The sequence below is a fragment of the Adiantum capillus-veneris genome, chromosome 9 (assembly GCF_014529385.1).
Source record: "Adiantum capillus-veneris isolate H3 chromosome 9, ASM1452938v2, whole genome shotgun sequence".
NCBI classification, from domain to species: Eukaryota; Viridiplantae; Streptophyta; class Polypodiopsida; order Polypodiales; family Pteridaceae; genus Adiantum; species Adiantum capillus-veneris.
Window position 1 is genome coordinate 5,147,598 of NC_140939.1, and position 20,764 is coordinate 5,168,361.

Genomic DNA, 20,764 nt, shown 5'->3' on the forward strand with positions numbered 1-20,764 from the left:
CATCCATAGACAAAGTTGAAGCATTCAAAAAGCTACAGAAGACTGTCGCTTTCGGCGCGGCCCAAAGAAGCAAGCATTGCAGACCTTTATGAAGTTCAAGTATCACATGACCCACGCATCAGAGTGGGCCGGCGAAGAGTCCTTTCCATGATTCCAGACGCTGTTGGCGATCTCCCTCGACATCGTACAATTCGGTATCAGTACCTCACTTTGAAAAGGAGGGGATGTCACGTGACACATCCAACGCAATGTGTCCGTGGACAAGCTACAGCATGACCAAGGTTCAGTTCAGTAAAGTCAGTTTAGAATAGGAAGTGTTCTGGCACTTTTGTGAGTTTGTTCGCAGACCGTGCATGTCCAGACACTTTAGAGTAGATGCATATCCTTTGGTTGCACACCGCATGATCATCAAATTTCCATCAGAACCCATCAGGAGCATTTTCCAGTGCACAGAACCTATTTTCCCTATTTTTGACATTTTTCACTTATTATTTTTAAATGACTTTTATTGGGAACTAGGTAGGGCAAATTTCGTAAATTTGTATATATAGAAACCTAAAGCTAGCACTTTCTGGCAGAAGAGGCAGCACGAAGCCGGTGTTCATCAGGTAACTTCTCAGCAAGACTCCCCCCCGCGACAACTCTAGCGTTTTCACTCACCAGAAGGCCTAGCGTTTTTGCATCAAATCAGCCAGCAGGAACCCGGTGTTCATCAGGTAACTTCTCAGCAAGACCCCCTCGCGACAACTCTAGCGTTTTCACTCACCAGAAGGCCTAGCGTTTTTGCATCAGATGAGCCAGCATTTTTGCACTTGCAGATTCTCGGCGACAGTATAACCTCAGATCAGCCCTAGTGTTAGCAGATTTGTTACAGACTTGAACACTCCAAAGCAAGAACCTACCACGACAACACCAAATAACCACTTCAAAACAATTCACAGTTCACAATTGATTCGACACTGGCCCCGGCGGAGTTCCATGCCTAGAGATATTAGCCCCAAAGAGTGGCGCCCCTTTCGGTATTTCTTTTTGTATTAATCTAAGTTCAAAGCACAAGAGTGCGGGCAAGCACTCACACTCAGACTCTACGTCCAGATGCTCTAAGTTGTGAGAAGCCCTGCCAGCTTATTTAAAGGTACAAGGGTTGCTAAAAGCAGAGCCCCATAAACTGTCCTAAAAGCTGAAAATCAAAAGCTTGAAGATTTCTTGCTTTTCCATAAGCTCTCTCTCTCTCTTGTACCAAAATAAAGCAGAGAGGCTTCTCTCTCTCTCTCTCTCTCTCTCTCTCTCTCTCTCTCTCTCTCTCTCTCTCTCTCTCTCTCTCTCTCTCTCTCTCTCTCTCTCTCTCTCTCTCTCTCTCTCTCTCTCTCTCTCTCTCTCTCTCTCTCTCTCTCTCTCTCTCGCATCCCCTAATACGGGGACATCACAGGAGGCATGACAGGTAGGGACCCATGGGATCACAGATATACACGTAACAAGTTGGAAATGTCGGGGTTTCCCCTGGCACAAAGGAGATGGTCTGCAAGAAGTTTTGCCTAAAGCAGATGTACTTTTTTTGCTTGAAACATGGGAACATGATGCATGTCGTATCCCTTGCATTGAGGGATATATGACACAATCCATATGGATGCCAAGTATGAAAATGAGGGGTCAAGGCAGGGTTGCAGTGATGTACATGGAGGAATTGCACAAGGTGATCAAAATAAGCAAGGTTGATGAATATAAAAGATATATCTGGATCAAAATTGAGACAAAGGATAAGCCAATATTCCTTGCTGGATGCTACATACCGCATAGAGAGTCGTCATTCTATAATGCCTCCAAAATAGACAAAGGAGATCCTTTTGGAGAATTGTATGCAGATATTGAAACCTACACACAAGAGGGCATAGTCATGCTTATGGGAGACTTGAATGCTCGTATAGCACACACTCAAATGCAAGTTGTGGATTTCACACTACATCCTGCCAATAAGGAGGGATATGACACCCCCGATCCTATGTGGGAGAGGTGCTCTCATGACCAAATAACAAATCCACAACGATCAGCCTTGATTAGCATGATGAACTCCATGCAAATGTTAGTCATAAATGGATCGCGGAAATTTGCAAACTCGGGTAAATACACATGCTACACGGCCAATAAAGGGATGAGCACCATTGACTACATGTTGGTTAGTTACGATGGATCACACATAATACATGATTTTGCGGTGGGAGAACGATCCCCAAACTCGGACCACACACCCATTCACGTATGGTTACGAGTGCCCACACAAAGGAAGGAAAAGATAGCAGCAGAGCCGACTTGGTCATACAAAATGCAAATAGAAAAGAAAAAGGAATATGCGACTTTTCTTGATAGCATACTCATGGTACATGACATGCCCTGCAATGTTGAAGACACGTGGCTAATTTTCAAACAAGCAATGATCACAACCCTTGAAGTTGTAATGGGTAGAGCTCGCAATCAGAAGAAAGATGCAAAAGGCATGCCACATAATTCATGGTTTGATGAAGAATGTAAGGCAGCCAAACACAGGTTGAGAATGACACTCAAGTCAGAGGAGGAATGGACACCTTTAGTCAAAGAATATAATGCACTCCTACGAAAGAAAAGAAGAAGATATGAGCTGGAAAAAGAACAAAAAGAGATCAAGCATTTCAAAGAGAACCCGAAAGGGGCATGGCGGAAAATGAAAGAGAAACGACAGGATATCATGGGAGACATCAGCCAAGAAGACATGTATGCTTATGTGGAACAACTTTATGTACACAAAGATGCTTAGGAAATGATTGGAAATCAACCCGAGTTGCAAACGAAAGAACCCTTGCCTATGAAGGCAACTCTAAAAGGTATACAAAAGCTTGAAAGCACTAGACACCAATAACATGAGCTCGGAAATGCTGAAATGGTCAGGCAAGGTGGCCAAGGAATGGATCCATAGACTCCTAAATCAAGCAGCCACACAAGATCTACCCGCAGATTGGCAAGAAAACTGGATTAAGGCCTTACTCAAAAGTGGGGACAGAAATCAGCTAGAAAACTATCACACTATTATGGTTGGTTCATGCATAGCAAAACTCTTGGGTAGCATTTTGGAAAAAGAGATCAGTGTATGGGCTGAATGTAATGACAAACGTGCAATTGGTCAAGCAGGCTTTAGATGTCAATACAGCACTATAGATCACCTCATGTCGCTCAGAGTATTGATGGAAGAAAGCCGATTGAAGGGCAAAACTTTGTATTGTTGTTTTGTGGACTTCAAAAAAGCGTTCGACACAGTTTGCAGAGATAGTTTGTGGAAAAGAATGGAAAACATTGGAGTACCGATACACCTTAGAGCGGCGGTGGCTCGTCTCTACAAAAAGGTGAGATGCATGTTGAAAATGCAAACGGGTTTCTCCCAAGAGTTCGAAAGTAACATGGGAGTGAAACAAGGCTGTCCTCTGTCCCCAACACTTTTTGGACTACGCATAGATCAACTTGAGGACTTCATACAACAAGCACTCGCACAAGAAGAAGATAGACCAAGTATTGGAGCTTTCATACTTTGGCTTCTCATATATGCGGATGATGTAGTCCTTTTTGCATATAACCTCAGGTCATTACAAAGATCAATGGATGCCGTGCATGCTTTCTGTGAAGCTACGGGCTTAGCTGTCAATGTGAAAAAGACGAAGATTATGTCCATAAGAACACACAAAATAGAAAATCAGCCCAAGGTGATGTACCTAGACCAAGCAATCGAAGTGGTGGATAGTTTTAAATATTTGGGAGTGGATATTCCTTCCAATCATGCATGGGGAAGTTGTGTAAGAAGCAGACTTGATGTGGGCAAGGCCAAATACTACCAATTTGAGAATATGTGTACACAAAGCAATATCCGAAGATGGGAGATCAAAGCAATGGTATTTGAAACATACGTAGTACAGACCATACTATACGGGGTGGAAGTTTGGGGTGCTAGCATATCGGCCAGTACATGGAACGAAATAGAAAAGATACAAAAGTTCTTATGTAGACATCTTGGGGTCAAAACGACGACACCATACTCCGTGATGATGTTGGAAACAGGCAACAGGCCATTAGAAATGAAAGCATTGCAGAGAATGTACAAATACATTATGAAAGTGAAGAAGATGTCCCCCAATAGAATACCACAAGTGGCATGGGGAGTCGGTTGTGCACCACAAAAAACCAACAAGAGCAAAATCCTCTCCTCAAGTCTGGTACAAGACATCAAGAGATGGTTTGCAAGATGGAATGTGGAAGCATATGTAGACATGCCTATCGAAGAAGGAAAAGAAGGAGATTATATGCTGAATTTTGAGCTGACAGCGCTAGACAGTCTCCACAACAAATGGAAGACGGCTACACACAGATCTAAATTTGAATACTACTGCAAACATGTACACACAAAGTATTGGGAGGCATACAAAATGTCAGAAACACAAGTTCACATAAGAACTCCTGTGTGTCACCGAGCAAGAAGAGCAATCACTATGATGCGTATGAGAGCTCACACGCTGAAAGTAGAGACAGGAGGATGGCTGAAAATTGATGCAAGCCAAAGAGAATGCACCCAATGCAGTTCACAAAAGATTGAGGATGAGACACATGTGACTCTAGAATGCCCCGCATACACCGACATACGCGCTGATTTTCAGCAGCTTACAAGGGGATGCACTACTCTTGAGGAATTGCTCTCTAAAACCGACCCATCTCCTACAGCTCTAGGCATATACCTAGCCAGTATTCTAGAACATCACACACTACTCATGGAAAAGGCAAAGGGTGCTACACACCACACACCCCCGCAAGGGGAGTTTGCTTAGAGTTTTCGAGGGTCCCATGGGTCATTTTGGCCCCCCGAGGACGTAAATATCAAATCAAATCAAATCTCTCTCTCTCTCTCTCTCTCTCTCTCTCTCTCTCTCTCTCTCTCTCTCTCTCTCTCTCTCTCTCTCTCTCTCAGTAAAATAAAGCATAGAGGCTTTCTCTCTCCTGCTCAATTGCGTGGAGCAAAATAAAGCAAAAGCAATGCAAAAATCTGTTGAAAACTGCCGCAGCTGCTGATTTTTGCAAAATGCGCCACAAATCGCGGCTGCCACGTCAGCACTGTTTTCGGCCTGCCACGTGTCATCTCTGCAACGTACACATTAGGGTTTCGGGTTCCTTGCAGTTAGGATTAGGGTTTTCCTAGTTAGAGCAGCCACGTCATCACTTTGTGACATACCCCTCTCTTGAAAGCATTGTAATCGCCGGCGATTACGCCTGCAAAACAGACAGAGGCCATAAACCGTCTTAGCAAACACTGACTATTAGTACCTACGCACTAGGAACACACATCTAGCACATGTACCAATCGACAGTCACATCACACGACATCACAAGACATCACTAGACATCACATGACATTCAACATTCATTCGGATCTTTGACCATGATTTATCGGCAATGTAGCTAGCAATCGCATCTAGATCCAGTCGAGACCTCATAAATGGCTGATTGACTAACCCCTATTGCAACCATGTCTATTCGAGATCATTTAGACCAAAATGTTGCAGTCATTTCGTCTATCAGTTCCTGCACTTAAAAACAAGTCAAAAACAAATCAGTTTCATATTCCGGAATTTCATTTCATAGAGTCATATAGCAGAATACTGTCAACTCTCAGTATCCCTGAAGCTCAAAGAGACATCAGTGACTCTAGTATTCTAAAAATCAAGGCATCTGTTGACAAAGGAGCGGAGTAACTTCCCTCTTGTGCATCCCACTGCACCAGATCTGCGGCCAAGCTGATGTCATGGATGCTTGAGAGTCAGTCGCTGCCTGCATCATCGCCTATGTCATCACCTACATCATCGCTAGAAGGCTCTAGAAGAATCTGGAAGGATCTAGAAGATTCTTGTCACAAAAATATTACGGAAGCGTCAACTGACGTTTAATTGCACTTCAAATACTCAAGAGAATTAGAGGGAGCGAGAAAACTTGACACTTCATTGGGGACCAGAAGATGGGCTGGTCCCCCCCCATAAAGAGAATATCTTTATTACTAAGGGAGAATCTTTACAAGCACAGGAACGGGGCATACGCCCATCCTCTATTCTTTCTTCTGTTCTGTTCTGACTACTGACTGAGAAAGTATTTCCACTTTCTTACTGCTTAGGGGATTTCCCCTCTTCTGCGAGACTGGTTGGAAGCTCTCGAAAAGAGAGTCTATCTTCCGAAACAGCTCATCGGAAGCTCTCACAGAGGAGAGTCCATCTTCCGTTATGTGTTGCCTTCATGCTCATTCATTCATGCATCGAATACAAAAGAGAAACAAGCAAAATGCACACACACATGCTTGTTGTAATTTTCTGCACATAACCTGAAATTCTTACCTGTGCACACCCCTACGCCGAAACAGAGGTCTTCTTCGCGATGGAATCGCGCCAAACTTGATGTAGACTTAGGATAAGGAGAGAGAAGAGAATTTCTATGGCTGTTCTGCTGAAAACAGCCCTAATCGAGGTGATTAGGGGCTGAAAACAGAGAATTACAGCAGCCGCACTCTGCTAAGAGAGCGTCTACGGCAGCTTCTCGCGATGAAACTTCACCAGAAGGTGTCTATGACTGTGAGATCCCTTGTTCTTGACAATGGGAGCACAAGGCTACCACATATGTCGCAAGGGGCTGCTCTCAAGCTTCAATGGAGGGCTCCACCGCGTAGAGCACGCTCACATTAGGGGGGGTAGGTGCACTGCCAGCCCTGAAAATGGGGGAGGGGGGCTCCTAAATAGCCATCAGGGAGAGGGGGCGCTAGGAAGAGAGAGAGGGTGAGAGTGAGAGAGAGAGAGTTAGTTTGCATTGGTAAGTGTGCCACTTGGCACACTTACTTTAAAAACTTAAAAACCATTCAACTTTTGACTTTAAAAACTTCTAGCTCATTAATTAAAAAAAAATGTGCAACTAACTAACAACTGCTACCAATGATTCTTTTATGAGAGCACCAAAGGTCTGCTGGCGCAATGCCGCACGGGCACTGTACCGCCTTTACCTGTTCACACTTGTCCAGCCGCCCGCCCGGGCACGGACCGTTAAATTTAATTTCACGAAACTTACCCTAAGGCTTTATTAGCTTTATTAGCCTTAGGGTCATTGTTCTAAGGACCCCATCTCATTCATGTGCTTATACTGACGCGCGTATTTTTCTGAGCCTAAAATCTGAGGCTACTGCTTACCCCTTTCTGAAGACTCGATTTCCCAATCACTAGGGCTTCAGGGTAATTTCTGCTAAGGTCCCTCCGAGGTGTTCTAGTCCGCATTTAGGCTCACCTGAGGCCTTAGAACTACTAGGTCTATTCTGGTGTGCACACAACTAATTAGATAATTCTTTTCTCGTAAATAAATTAATTATTTACAAAGTCTGACTTAGTTACATCCCTCTTGGTTCTAAACAGTTGACCTCAACTGTAGAGCGTCAACATAACTGTGCAAGATGTCAGGGTAGTCCTTGAGATCGGACTCAGTCATCCACTTTGCATCTAAAGGAGTGTAATTCTTGAACTTGACTAAATACTTTCGATGTAGACTCCCCGACTTGAGTTGTCTCTCCGAGTGGTGGATTATCTGTTCAGGTTGAAGGATTTCCTCAGTCTCTTCGACTTCAGGAGGATCTTCTTGTACGGGCGCCACTGGAGGAGGTCCAACATAGGGTCGGAGGAGACTGACATGAAAAGCATTATGGATTCGCCAATTATAAGGTAAATCCAATCTCAAAGTCACATCATTGACTTTATCTGTAATTTTGAAAGGGCCGTAGAATCTATGGGAAAGTTTGACAACTTTCCCTTTGCCGACCCGCTTTTTCAATCTAGCTTTCTCAAACTGAAGCAGGACATATTGTCCTTTTTCAAGATTGAGATTCCTTCTGTGCTTGTCTGCTTTTCTCTTCTATTGCTCTTGAGTAGGAAGAATCGCTTGCTTTACTTGTTGATGGGCAATATCAATATTGCGCACAAATTCATCTGCGGCGAAGATGTTTTCTTTGGTCACCATAATAGGAAGTAAGAGTGGCTTCCCGTAAATAATTTCGAAGGGGGCTTTACCAGTTGAGGAATGTATGGTATTATTATACGCAAACTCAACTATTGGTAAGTACTGTTCCCATTCGGATTGTCATTCCGAAACATAGCACTTGAGGAGATCTAAAACAGTGGCATTAGCGATTTCGCTTTGACCATCTGTTTGAGGATGATAAGCTGATGAAAAATCAAGCTTAGTTCCCAAGTTTTCGAACAATGCCTGCCAAAATAGACTAGTCATGCGGGGATCTCTATCGCTGACAATAGTCTTTGGCAATCCATGGTGTTTAAAAATCTGAGCTAGAAATATTCTAGCCATGTGATCAGCTTTGATCGTCTTTTTTACTGGAAGAAAATGTGCTTGCTTACTGAACCTGTCTACTATAGTCCAGATTGCATCATTTCCATTCTTGGATCTAGGAAGATTCGTAATAAAATCCATGGCAATACTTTCCCATGGCGTGTTAGGCACAGGGAGCGGCTGAAGCTTGCCATAAACTTTGTCTGTCATATTTTACCTTTTGGCAGACTAAACACTCACGTACATATTTTTCAATGTCCGCACGGAGTGTTGGCCAAATGAAATACCTTTCGAGGGCACTAGTGGTGGAAGCAATTCCCCGATGCCCGGCATAAGGAGAATTATGTGCTTCATCCATCACCTTTTGTCGTAAGGGCTGAGCTATGCATATTGCTTGTTGACGATAGGGTGTATTATCCCTGATACAATAAGGTGGCTTTGAATGACCAGCTTGAAGATCTGCCCAAATTGTGGCGAAGTCTGGATCTTGAGGATACATCTCGCTGAGAGATTCTAGTTCCTCATGATAAATTGTTGTTAGTGCATTGATCTTTGGACGCCTTGAGAGAGCATCTGCAGCGGCATTCTTTGTTCCAGAAGTGTGTAAAATCTGAAAATGAAACATTGAAAGAAAGTTGGCCCATCTCATCTGCTTTTTTGATAACTTTCTCTGTGTGAGAAAGTAGCGAAGACTTTGATGATCTGTCTTGATGATAAAATCAGCTCCTAATAGATAGTGTTTCCAAATGGAAAGAGCATGAATTACTGCCATTAGCTCTTTCTCGTATATGGAGACATGCAACTCTGCATCTTTAAGGCGCCGACTTTCATAGGCTATCGCGTGACCCTCTTGGTTCAAAACTGCTCCTACACAATCTCCAGATGCATCGCAGTATACCTCGAAAGGTTTGCGAAGAGCAGGGACGGTGAGAACAGGTCCGTGACTGAGTAGATACTTAAGGTTTTCGAAAGCTTGTTTTTGTCCAGACCCCCAATGGAATGGAATCCGCTTCTTTGTCAGGTCATGGAGGGGACCTGCTATCGCGGCAAAAGCTCGAATGAAACGCCGATAATAAGAACAGAGGCCGAGGAAACTTCGTACATCATGTACTGTAGTTGGCGTAGGCCATTCTACAACTGCTTGAATCTTATCAGGGTCCATTCTCACCTGATTGTGAGACACTATATGGCCCAAATAGTGGATTTCTTTTTTTTTAAATTCACTCTTCTTAGCATTCACAAATAATTTGTGTTTGCGTAATTCTTCAAACACTAAGGCGAGATGCTTATAGTGTTCGTCTTCCGACTCTGAGAAGATTAAGACATCATCAAAGAAAACGCCTGTAAAACTTCTATATGAGTGGAAGATTCTATCCATCATTCTGTTGAATGTAGCTGGTGCATTAGTGAGTCCAAAAGGCATCACTAAGAATTCATACAACCCGAAGGTTGTTCTAAATGAAGTCTTATGCACATCCTGAGGAGCTATGCGGATTTGATGATAACCGCTCTTCAAGTCTATACGACTAAAAACACGGGCTCCTTGTAACTTATCAAGAATGTCGTCAATCCGAGGGATTGGAAATCGATTCTTGATTGTGATCTTGTTTAGAGATCTATAGTCTATGCACATGCGGAATGTGCCATCCTTTTTCTGTACTAGCAAGACAGGTGAACAATATGGAGAAGTACTAGGCCTTATTAAGCCCTTCTCCAAAAGTTCGTTAACCTGCTTGAGAATTTCCTCTTGCTGCATTAGACTAACTCGATAAGGGGGCTTATTTGGAGGAGAACTTCCTGGGATCAAATCAATGGTATGATCCTCAGGTCGCGAAGGTGGGAGTTCATTTGGAAGTTCATCTGCAAAACAATCTTTATATCTTTCTATTAACTTAAGTCTTTTTTGCTCTAAAGAGGAAGAAAGTTGTGAAACAGACACATCTCTCTCTCTTGCAAAAATCAAGTACGCTGAAACACACTTTTTCATTTCTTTCTTGATGGCAATGTAGTTGGCGATAGGAATACGCCAATCACCTACATCTGCAAGTACAAGATACTCCTTTCCTTTATGAGCAAAGATAAGGTTTTCTGAACATAGTCAGGAATGGGATGCATCTTGTAGTGCCAAGGCATTCCCAAGATAACATCGCATCCTTCAAGTGAAGCTAGTAAGAAAGACTCTTGATCCTTGTAGTCGTCGACCTTTAGATTCAACTTCCCTATGATTGGAGTAGAGTTTGAGTTCTGCCCTTTGAAAGCAGATTGCGCTTGAATAGAGACTCCGAAACGATTGGGCTGCAAGTTCAGGTCGTCAGCTAGCTTGGTAGAGATGAAGTTGTCTGTGCTACCAGGGTCAAACAAAATAAGAGCCCGCTGGTTGTTGATACTACCCCATGCTTTGAGAAGAGCTCTTTCTTTTCCATCCTTGGTTGTATTTCCCTGTACATCTGGGACTGCATTGGAAGAGGGTGGTTGTGGAGGTTTGGTAGGACAGTCACCCTTCATATGACCAACTTGTCCGCACTTGAAGCATCTTCCTTCACTAATGTATGTTCGCAACTCAGCAGGAGAGAGATATCTCCCTTTCTTGGGCTGATTTGGCTTTGCTTCTGCTTCGGAGGCGGTTCTTTTCTTCTTTTGAGAAGAAGTAGAAGAGGTAGGCTGCTCATGGAGAGCCTTCTGCTTAGCATGGTAAGTGCTTTGCTCCATCTTCCTGGGAGTACCCTTGTCATGTATTCCATCAGCTATGCGGGCTGATTCCATAAGTATCTGCAAGTTACCTCGAGGGTAAAGCTTCATAGCCTTTTGCAAGGCTTCATGCAAACCTGCTTCAAACTTGCGCATCATCTCCGAATCGTCAATCTTCTTGAATGGAGTGACTTTCAAGAGAACGTCTCAAAACCTATCCACATAGCGTGGAACAGTTTCGTTCTCTGACTGTGAAAGTCGATTCCATTCTTTCTTTACCTCTTCCTCATAGTCTGGAGGAAGGAACTGTGCGTAGAACTCCTTCTTGAAAGCGGTCCAATCTTGGGGTTTGCGATCTTCCAGGATAAGGGTTAACCACCAATTGCTGGCGGTGCCTTTCAAGTACAAACTAACATGGCGAAGCTTGGATCTTTCTTTAAAATTCCCTTCAGCAAATGCAACTTCAAATTGGCGGATGAAAGCCAAAGCTTTGTCATTATCACGCCGTCCATTGTAGGTGTCGAATTTCACATCTTTATCTCCCGACTTAAATGTTTTCTGCCTGTGGTGCTCCTTCTTTCGATGCTTAGACTCCTTGGGGACAGGAGTCCTTTCCCTTGAATGTACTTCTTGCTGCGACGGATCGTCGAGAAACATGTCTTCCGGAGAAACTATGTCTTCCAGATCCTTCATGAAAGAGAACTGAGGGGAATCAGGGGGATCCTGCTCTTGAACTTTTGGATTAAACCGCACATGACGTTCTGGAGATTTCTTCTGCCTCTCGTGCATGCGGGAAGTTCCAATCAAAGGATCTTTTCTTGGTTGTGGCGCCTTTAGGTTCTGCGGAATTTCTCCCGATCCCATCGGCATTTTCTCCTTCCCTTTTTCAGAAGTATGGAGAATCTTTTGGACTTCTGGATGGGAGAGAGCTTTCTGCAACTCTTCCACCTGCTGTTGAAGGAGAGAGAACTCTATCTAGCGTCCTCCCATTTCTGCAGTCTGCCAAGAGTCGTCAATCCCTTCAGGAAGAGAGAGAGGACCTTACTCTGATACCACTGTCACAAAAATATTACGGAAGCGTAAACTGACGTTTAATTGCACTTCAAATACTCAAGAGAATTAGAGGGAGCGAGAAAACTTGACACTTCATTGGGGACCAGAAGATGGGCTGGTCCCCCCCCCATAAAGAGAATATCTTTATTACTAAGGGAGAATCTTTACAAGCACAGGAACGGGGCATACGCCCATCCTCTATTCTTTCTTCTGTTCTGTTCTGACTACTGACTGAGAAAGTGTTTCCACTTTCTTACTGCTTAGGGGATTTCCCCTCTTCTGCGAGACTGGTTGGAAGCTCTCGAAAAGAGAGTCTCTCTTCCGAAACAGCTCATCGGAAGCTCTCACAGAGGAGAGTCCATCTTCCGTTATGTGTTGCCTTCATGCTCATTCATTCATGCATCGAACACAAAAGAGAAACAAGCAAAATGCACACACACATGCTTGTTGTAATTTTCTGCACATAACCTGAAATTCTTACCTGTGCACACCCCTACGCCGAAACAGAGGTCTTCTTCGCGATGGAATCGCGCCAAACTTGATGTAGACTTAGGATAAGGAGAGAGAAGAGAATTTCTATGGCTGATCTGCTGAAAACAGCCCTAATCGAGGTGATTAGGGGCTGAAAACAGAGAATTACAGCAGCCGCACTCTGCTAAGAGAGCGTCTACGGCAGCTTCTCGCGATGAAACTTCACCAGAAGGTGTCTATGACTGTGAGATCCCTTGTTCTTGACAATGGGAGCACAAGGCTACCACATATGTCGCAAGGGGCTGCTCTCAAGCTTCAATGGAGGGCTCCACCGCGTAGAGCACGCTCACATTAGGGGAGGTAGGTGCACTGCCAGCCCTGAAAATGGGGGAGGGGAGCTCCTAAATAGCCATCAGGGAGAGGGGGCGCTAGGAAGAGAGAGAGGGTGAGAGTGAGAGTGAGAGAGAGTTAGTTTGCATTGGTAAGTGTGCCACTTGGCACACTTACTTTAAAAACTTAAAAACCATTCAACTTTTGACTTTAAAAACTTCTAGCTCATTAATTAAAAAAAAATGTGCAACTAACTAACAACTGCTACCAATGATTCTTTTATGAGAACACCAAAGGTCTGCTGGCGCAATGCCGCACGGGCACTGCACCGCCTTTACCTGTTCACACTTGTCCAGCCGCCCGTCCGGGCACGGACCGTTAAATTTAATTTCACGAAACTTACCCTAAGGCTTTATTAGCTTTATTAGCCTTAGGGTCACTGTTCTAAGGACCCCATCTCATTCATGTGCTTGTACTGACGCGCGTATTTTTCTGAGCCTAAAATCTGAGGCTACTGCTTACCCCTTTCTAAAGACCCGATTTCCCAATCACTAGGGCTTCAAGGTAATTTCTGCTAAGGTCCCTCTGAAGTGTTCTAGCCCGCATTTAGGCTCACCTGAGGCCTTAGAACTGCTAGGTCTATTTTGGTGTGCACACAACTAATTAGATAATTCTTTTCTCGTAAATAAATTAATTATTTACAAAGTCTGACTTAGTTACAATTCTAGAAGTTCTAAAAGTATAAAGGAGATTCTAGAAGTTTCTAGAAGCATGGAGAAGATTCCGGAAGAATCTAGAAGTTTGTGGAAAGCTCTAGAAAGTTGAAGAAGTATCTAGAAGGTTCTAGAAGAACTAGAAGGATCAAGAAGTTTCTAGAAGCTTGGAGAAGATTCCGGAAGAATCAAGAAGTTTCTGGAAAGCTCTAGAAAGTTGAAGAAAGATCCAGAAGGTTCTACAAGAACTAGAAGGATCAAGAAGGTTCTAGAAGATTCTAACCTCCTCAAGAAGAACCTAGAAAGTCCTAACCTCCTCAAGCACTAGTATAAATAGGGGTCTTTGGCCACAAGCCCCTCGGTCTTGCCAAACTGTTATGAGCGTGTATAGAGCTAGAAGAGAGCAAGAGGATGCGCTCACAATGTACAAGGACTTGGGACTTGATGATAGGCTTAATCTTGATTAGAAGACTTAATACTTTATTAAGAGAGCTAGATACAAGACTTGGATTACATGACTTGAGTACAAGACAAGGCTTGATTGCAAGGACAAGACTTGAACATGAGAACTAGAAGAGGGATTTCCTCATAGGAGCCTCACAACTGGACCTTTGGGGATACTGATAGAGCAAGGGTTGTTGAAACCAAACTTAGAAATCTCCGCCAAGGATCAAGACTTGCATCCATCTATGCATCCGAATTTCAACAGCTCACTTGTGATCTGACTTGGCATGAGGAATATTTCATTAGCCAATTTCGGTGGGGATTCAAGGATGACGTGAAAGATCTTTGATTGACTATGCCAAAGGTTCACACAGTAAGCGAGTTCATCTCTCAAGCAATAGAATGTGATAATCGACTATTTGAGAGGAGACAAGAGAGGCGTCTTGGGGCACCATTGCGACCCCAAACAGAAGTGACACATAATGGCTACACACCTCAACAGGGCCATGAATCAAGCATTGAGCCCATGCAAATTGATTCAGCACGGTTTCAACCTCTCTCAGCCGAGGAGAAGCAAAGGCGACGCATTAATGGCTTATGTATGTATTGTGGAGAGCAGAGGCACATAGTTCAACAGTGTCCAAGGAAGAGAAGGATGAAGGTTCATGGTGCAATGGCCTCAACGTGTTCGGAAAACATGGACGTCCAACCCCAATAGAGACCGACCGGTTGGACAAAAGACAAGCAAAAAAAGGTCTCTTTCTTCCCGCTGATTCCACTTCAAGTTTTATGCTACCAGTCAAGATCCATATGCCGGGTAGGCACATGGATTGTGAAGCATTACTAGATTCAGGTGCAACGGCGTGCTTCATGGACAAAGAATTTGCAAAAGAACAAGGCATACCACTTGTGGAGAAGTCTAATCCAGCAACTATAGAAGTCATTGATGGTCGTCCCCTCGCTTCAGGGGATGTCAGGTACGAAGTCATGTAATCCAAGTCTTGTATCTAGCTCTCTTAATAAAGTATTAAGTCTTCTAATCAAGATTAAGCTTATCATCAAGTCCCAAGTTCTTGTACATTGTGAGCGCATCCTCTTGCTCTCTTCTAGCTCTATACGCACTCATAACAGCTGAATTCTGGGTTCCATTTGGAATAGACTATGCTAAACCAAAAGCTTCAAGGTAAAGGTTCACAATCTGAGGACTATCTGCTAGGTCCTCCTCCTCCATCCACTTCGCATCCAATGCAAGATAGTTCTTGAATTTAACGAAGAACCGCCTTCTTACTTTACCCTTATTCTTTGTATCCTTATGTGCCAAAATCTGTTCAGGAACAACAATCTCCTCGTTTTCCTCTACTTCGGGTTGCTCATCGGGCTCCCCATCTTCAGACACATCACCTTTAAAAGGTTTCAAGAGACTCACATGAAATGCATTGTGAATCCTCCAAGTGTCTAACAGTTTCAGTCGGAAGGAGACATCATTGATCTTTTCAGAGATCTGGAAAGGTCCATAGTATCTCGTACTAAGCTTTGGAAAAAGCCTCTCCTTTCCCTTCTTCTTTCTCAAGCATGCCTTCTCAAAACGTAAGAGCACCCAATCATCCTCTTCAATTTCAAATCGTGACGATGGCGATCCGCTGCCTTTTTCTGTCGTTCTTGAGATTTCTGCAAAGCCTCGCGGACTTTGGCGAAAGCCGTATCTAAATCGCGCGTGTATTCATCCGCTTCAAAACTCTTATCTTTCGTGCTTAGGAAGGGTGGAACCTTCGCAGCACCTTCAACAATCTCAAATGGCGCCTTCCCCGTCGAAGAGTGTATCGTGTTATTGTAGGCAAATTCCACCAAAGGTAGATACTTTTCCCATTAAGTCTTCTGATCTGAGATATAAGACTTTAATAAATCTAAAACCACTAAATTCGCAATCTCAGATTGCCCGTCAGTCTGCGGGTGGAAAGATGACGAGAACTGCAACCGCGTGCCAATGTTCTCCCAAATTGCCTTCCAAAACAAACTCCTAAATTTGGGGTCCCTGTCGGAGATAATCGTCTGAAGCATGCCATGTAATCTGAAAATCTGGGCCACAAACAATCTCGCTAAGCGATCCGGCTTGACTGTTTTCTTCACTGGAATGAAATGAGACTGCTTGCTAAATCTGTCAATAACAGTCCAGATACCATCGTGACCACTCTCTATTCTCGGGAGATCAAAAATGAAATCCATTGCAATACTTTCCCAGGGGCAAGTGGGTATGAGCAAAGGCTGTAACAATCCCTGTGCTTTATGCCTGTCAAACTTGATCTTCTAGCATACCAAGCAACTGTGCACAAACTCGTCCACATCCTTCCTGAGTCTCGGGCGAAAGAAGTATTTCTCTACCCCTATCATGGTGGTAGCAATGCCGCGGTGACTCGTAAAAGGCGGACAATGGCATTCAGTCATAACCTTTTCCCTCAACGGCTATCCCAAATGGAATATCCCGCTATTGTCTCCCCATCCCGTATCCATGTGAAAACGACTGCAAAATCCGGATATGTGGCATACTGGTCGACCATATCCTCGAAGCTCCTATGATGTAATAGCCAAAACCAATGGCTTCCGAGACAAAGCATCTGCCACCACATTCTTTTGTCCCTCAACATGGACAATCTGGAAGTGAAACTGTGACAAGATGTTCGCCCACCGCATTTGCTTTTCCGATAGCTGCTTCTGTGACAAGAAGCGCCAACTCTGATGGTCTGTAAAGACAGTAAAATCCGCTCCGAGTAGGTAGTGCCGCCACTGAGTAAGAGCATGGATAACCGCCAAAAGCTCTTTCTCATAAATATGTGCTGTCATTTCCGGCCTTGAGAACAATCGGATCTCGTAAGCAATGACATGGCCTTCTTGCATTAAGACCGCACCCAGACTACGACCACAAGCATCACAATATACTTCAAATGACTTCTGCAAGTCCGGCAAAGTCAAAACTAGTCCCGTAGTCAATTTCTCTTTCAAAGTCTGACAGGCAGTCACCTCTGTGAGTCCCCACGAGAAAGGGACTCCTTTCTGTGTCAAGATATGCAAAGGGGAAGCAACCTCTGCAAACTTTCGAATGAACCGCCTGTAGTACGAACACAATCCCAAGAAGCTTCTAACTTCATGGACATTCTTCAAATCTGGCCAATCACAGATAGTCTCTATCTTGGCCGGATCCATTTGCACTCCTGCTGCTGACACAATGTGTCCCAGAAAGTGTATCTCTGGCTTTTCTTTGCATTAATCACTAACTTGTGATCTCGTAATGCCTGAAAGACCTGAAGCAGATGATGTCTATGTTCTGCCTCATTCTTGGAGAAAACAATGATATCGTCAAAGAAAGTGCCAACAAATAGTCTGTACTCGCGAAAAATTATTTCCATCATCCGGTTAAATGTCACAGGAGCATTGGTTAAGCCAAAAGGCATCATCAAAAACTCAAATAACCCAAAAGTCGTCCGAAAAGCTGTCTAGTGGACATCTCTCGGAGCGATTCTGATCTGATGATATCCAGTCTTCAAATCAATCCTGCTAAAACACGAGGATCCCTGTAATCTGTCGAGTATATCATCGATCCTAGGAATCGGAAATTTGTTCTTGATGGTGATTTTGTTGAGAGCTCTATAACCGATGCACATTCTCCAAGATCCGTCTTTCTTCAAAACCAACAACATTGGAGAGCAATACGGTGAAGTACTAGGCTAACAAGACCCTTTTCCAAGAGGTCTTTCACTTGGTTCATAATCTCTTCGTTCTGTGCTCGGCTCACACGGTAAGGTGGCCGTTTCGGTGGTGTGCTTCCAGGAATCAGATCAATGGTATGATCTTCGAGACAAGCAGGTGGTAACTCGCCTGGCGGGCCCTCTGAGAAGCAATCGGCATGAGAGTGGAGAAAATCTTGGCGTTATTTATCAAGTTTAGACATATTTGTCCTATCCTCATCACTCAACTCTTTCATAAAGATCGAGTAAACAAACAGACTGGATTTCATTAATTTAGAAATGGCCGAAGCCGATACAATAGCGACAGACTCGCCCTTCAGTTTTATATCGAGTACAATGGTTCTGCCCTTCTCTGTAGTCAATGTCGCTTTCCTCGCCCGATAGTCGACCATGGCGTTGTTCTTGTGGTAGGAGGGAATTCCCAAGAGAACATCACAACCTTCCAAAGGCATTATGTAAAACTCCTCATGTCCCAAATACCCCTGACAATGCAACCGAAGTTTGCCAATGGCAGGTGTAATGGCTACGTCCATGTCGGGTGCCGCTAGAACTACCTCCGCAAGTGGTCCCATCCGATCGGGAGTGATCTCGAGCCGCGCCGCCAATTCCGGTGAAATGAAGTTGGCCTTGGTCCTCCATCAAAGAAGATCCGGGCTTCTTGGTCTTTCACTTTGCCCAAGCTCGGTAAAGTTCTGTACTCTTGTCCATCGTGTTGGGATCGGTACCCACACAATCTGGAACTCATCTTGTCTTTTCTTCCACGTTCCTCGACTGCTCTCGAACTCTTAGGCCTTTCGTCGTCCTTGTAGTTGTGTTCTTTCTGTGCCTTTTTAGGGCACTTCGCAAAGATGTGTCCAGTTTCCCCGCATCCAAAGCACTTCCCCTCCCTGATAAAGCGAGCCCGCTCCTGAGGAGTAAGCTTGGGTCGTGCATCTTTCTTTTCTAAGTTGCTCTTTCTCTTTCTACTTTCATTTGTCGAAGTCTGTTCAACTCTTTGTGTCATGATCTCATCGATGGGGTAAGTCAGATTGCAAGAGTATATGGCAAAACCCCGTTTCGCATGACTCATCGACTCCTGAATAGAAGTTGACTTCTTTTCCAAGCAGTGATCTCGGATCACTGTAGGAAGACCCAAGGTAAACCGCTCAATCTGCTCCTTGAACGAGATCTTCTTAAATGAAGAGGCAGGTAGAAAACAGCTCCAGAATCTCTCGCAATAAGCGTCCACTGTGTCCTTCTTGGTCATCCGAAGATGGTTCCAAGCAATTCGTATATCCCGTTCATACTCTCAAGTCAACCAAGAAGAAATAAAAAAGCCTCTTGAATTTCAGCCATTTAACTATGCGGTCTTGCTTAATAGAAGCGTGGACCACCAAGTTCGAGCATTCCCCTTAAAGTAAGAGGCCGCTCTCCGAATCTTAGAATGCTCTGAGTAACGTCCTCCCGCGAAAGCGATGTCAAACTGTTGTACAAAAGACAAAGCCTTCGAAGCATCTCTGTATCCCGAAAACGTGTCAATTTAATTTATTTTTTTTCGAGAAAAAGATCCTTCTATTAGTTAATGAAAACTGCCCATAGGGCTACAACCACCTCTGCACGAGAGGGCTACAACAAGCATGATGGGGAGACTCTCCCAATGAAAAAACAGCATATATACAATGAGGCTAAATCAAGAGATGGGAGGAGGGAAGAGCCACACAGGTGGACAGTAGTGCCATCTGAGCACCCCCTGGACTATGGTGTAGAAAGGCCCAGGGTGCCAGAGTCGAAGGAAAGCCTCGCGGCTCTCCCGCATGCGGTCGGAGCTGCCCTGTAGTCCCTTAACTGTCCACCTTCCTTAAACTCTCGGACTTTCTTGCTTTTATCTTCGAGAAAGTCATACTAGTTGGCTTTGTAAAAATTCTTTTTCTTTGCATAAAAGTTGCTCTCATCAAAGTCTGAACTGTCCGTAGACGAGTCCTCTGTAGAACTGGCACTCACGGGTTCTCTGATGTCTGCCTCCTCTACTAGAACATCTGAAGCATGGTCGAAACCATGTCTCCACTGTCAAAAGTGGGCATGTGCTGCTCGGATGGTCAGTGGACTCGTGGCGATAACCTTGGACTCGTGGAGGTCTCAAACTCGATTTGATAGTAACCTCGTCCGAGTATCTGTACGTCCACGATCTTGCCCACCTCTGCGAGAAGGCGGGCCTGGAGAAGGTCGCGCAGCTCTCCTCTGCTAGGTCGGGTGCCGAGAATCTTGCAGATGACAGAAGTCGCCTGCAATCGCTCTATCTCTGCGGCTAGGCTCGCTTGCTCTGTCGGCGAAAGAGCAAGTCGAATGGTGGGCTCAGCGGGGTCGGGCGAGGGGGCTTCGGACAAGTCCCTCTGTGGCGGAGCTGGAGCCTCCATCTGTGTCTACTGCTGTGGCGAAAAAACGGGCGGTGGAGAGAATCTACAAACGAGCGCGCCGAGCCCTGCCCAAAAAAGACAGTGCTGCAAGAGCCAATTTGCAAGAGGCTTTGGGGAAAAAGGAAGGCGGGGGGGAGGCGGAACAAGCGGGTAATGTGCGGGTGCACAAGCAGCAGCAGTAGGGGGGGGGGGGATGGCGGCGCGAAAGGGAGGTAACGGGCAGGCTGTGGGGCAACGCGAAAAGGGGGGCAACAGGGGTACGAGCGGGCTGAGCTGGGCTGCCGCGCGCAGGGGCTGGCGGGGGCGAGGGGCAGCGCAGGGGCAACGGGGGGGCAAGGGGTTTTAGCGATGGCGCAGTAGGGGGGGGCGAACAGCAGTAGCGAGCGCAGGTTTTTTTGGTAAGACTTTAAAAGTTTTCAAAAAGCCAAGATTCGATCTCATTGTTTGCATGTGTTTGAGGAACGGTTTGTCACTCCGTCTATGTGTTTATCTACATTGCATGCACAGTCGTTGAGGAAGGCCAAATTTTTTCCATTCACTTTACATGGAATGGGTATGT

The 20,764-nt window shown here is 44.7% G+C and overlaps 1 protein-coding gene across 10 annotated transcripts in view; it reads right to left on the minus strand.

Annotated features, from left to right (window-relative positions):
• The window catches only part of LOC147450066 (pentatricopeptide repeat-containing protein At2g33680-like), a 70,538-nt gene that overhangs the window by 8,936 nt on the left and 40,838 nt on the right, over positions 1 to 20,764 (minus strand). For 2 of the 10 annotated variants that reach the window (XR_015189085.1, XR_015189090.1), the window contains exon 3: positions 5,138 to 5,277. The exons of the other annotated variants lie outside the window; for them this stretch is intronic. The gene's annotated coding sequence lies outside the window, so the exon portion shown is untranslated. Of the gene's footprint in view, positions 1 to 5,137; positions 5,278 to 20,764 lie in introns of those variants that run through there. 10 annotated transcript variants of the gene reach the window in all.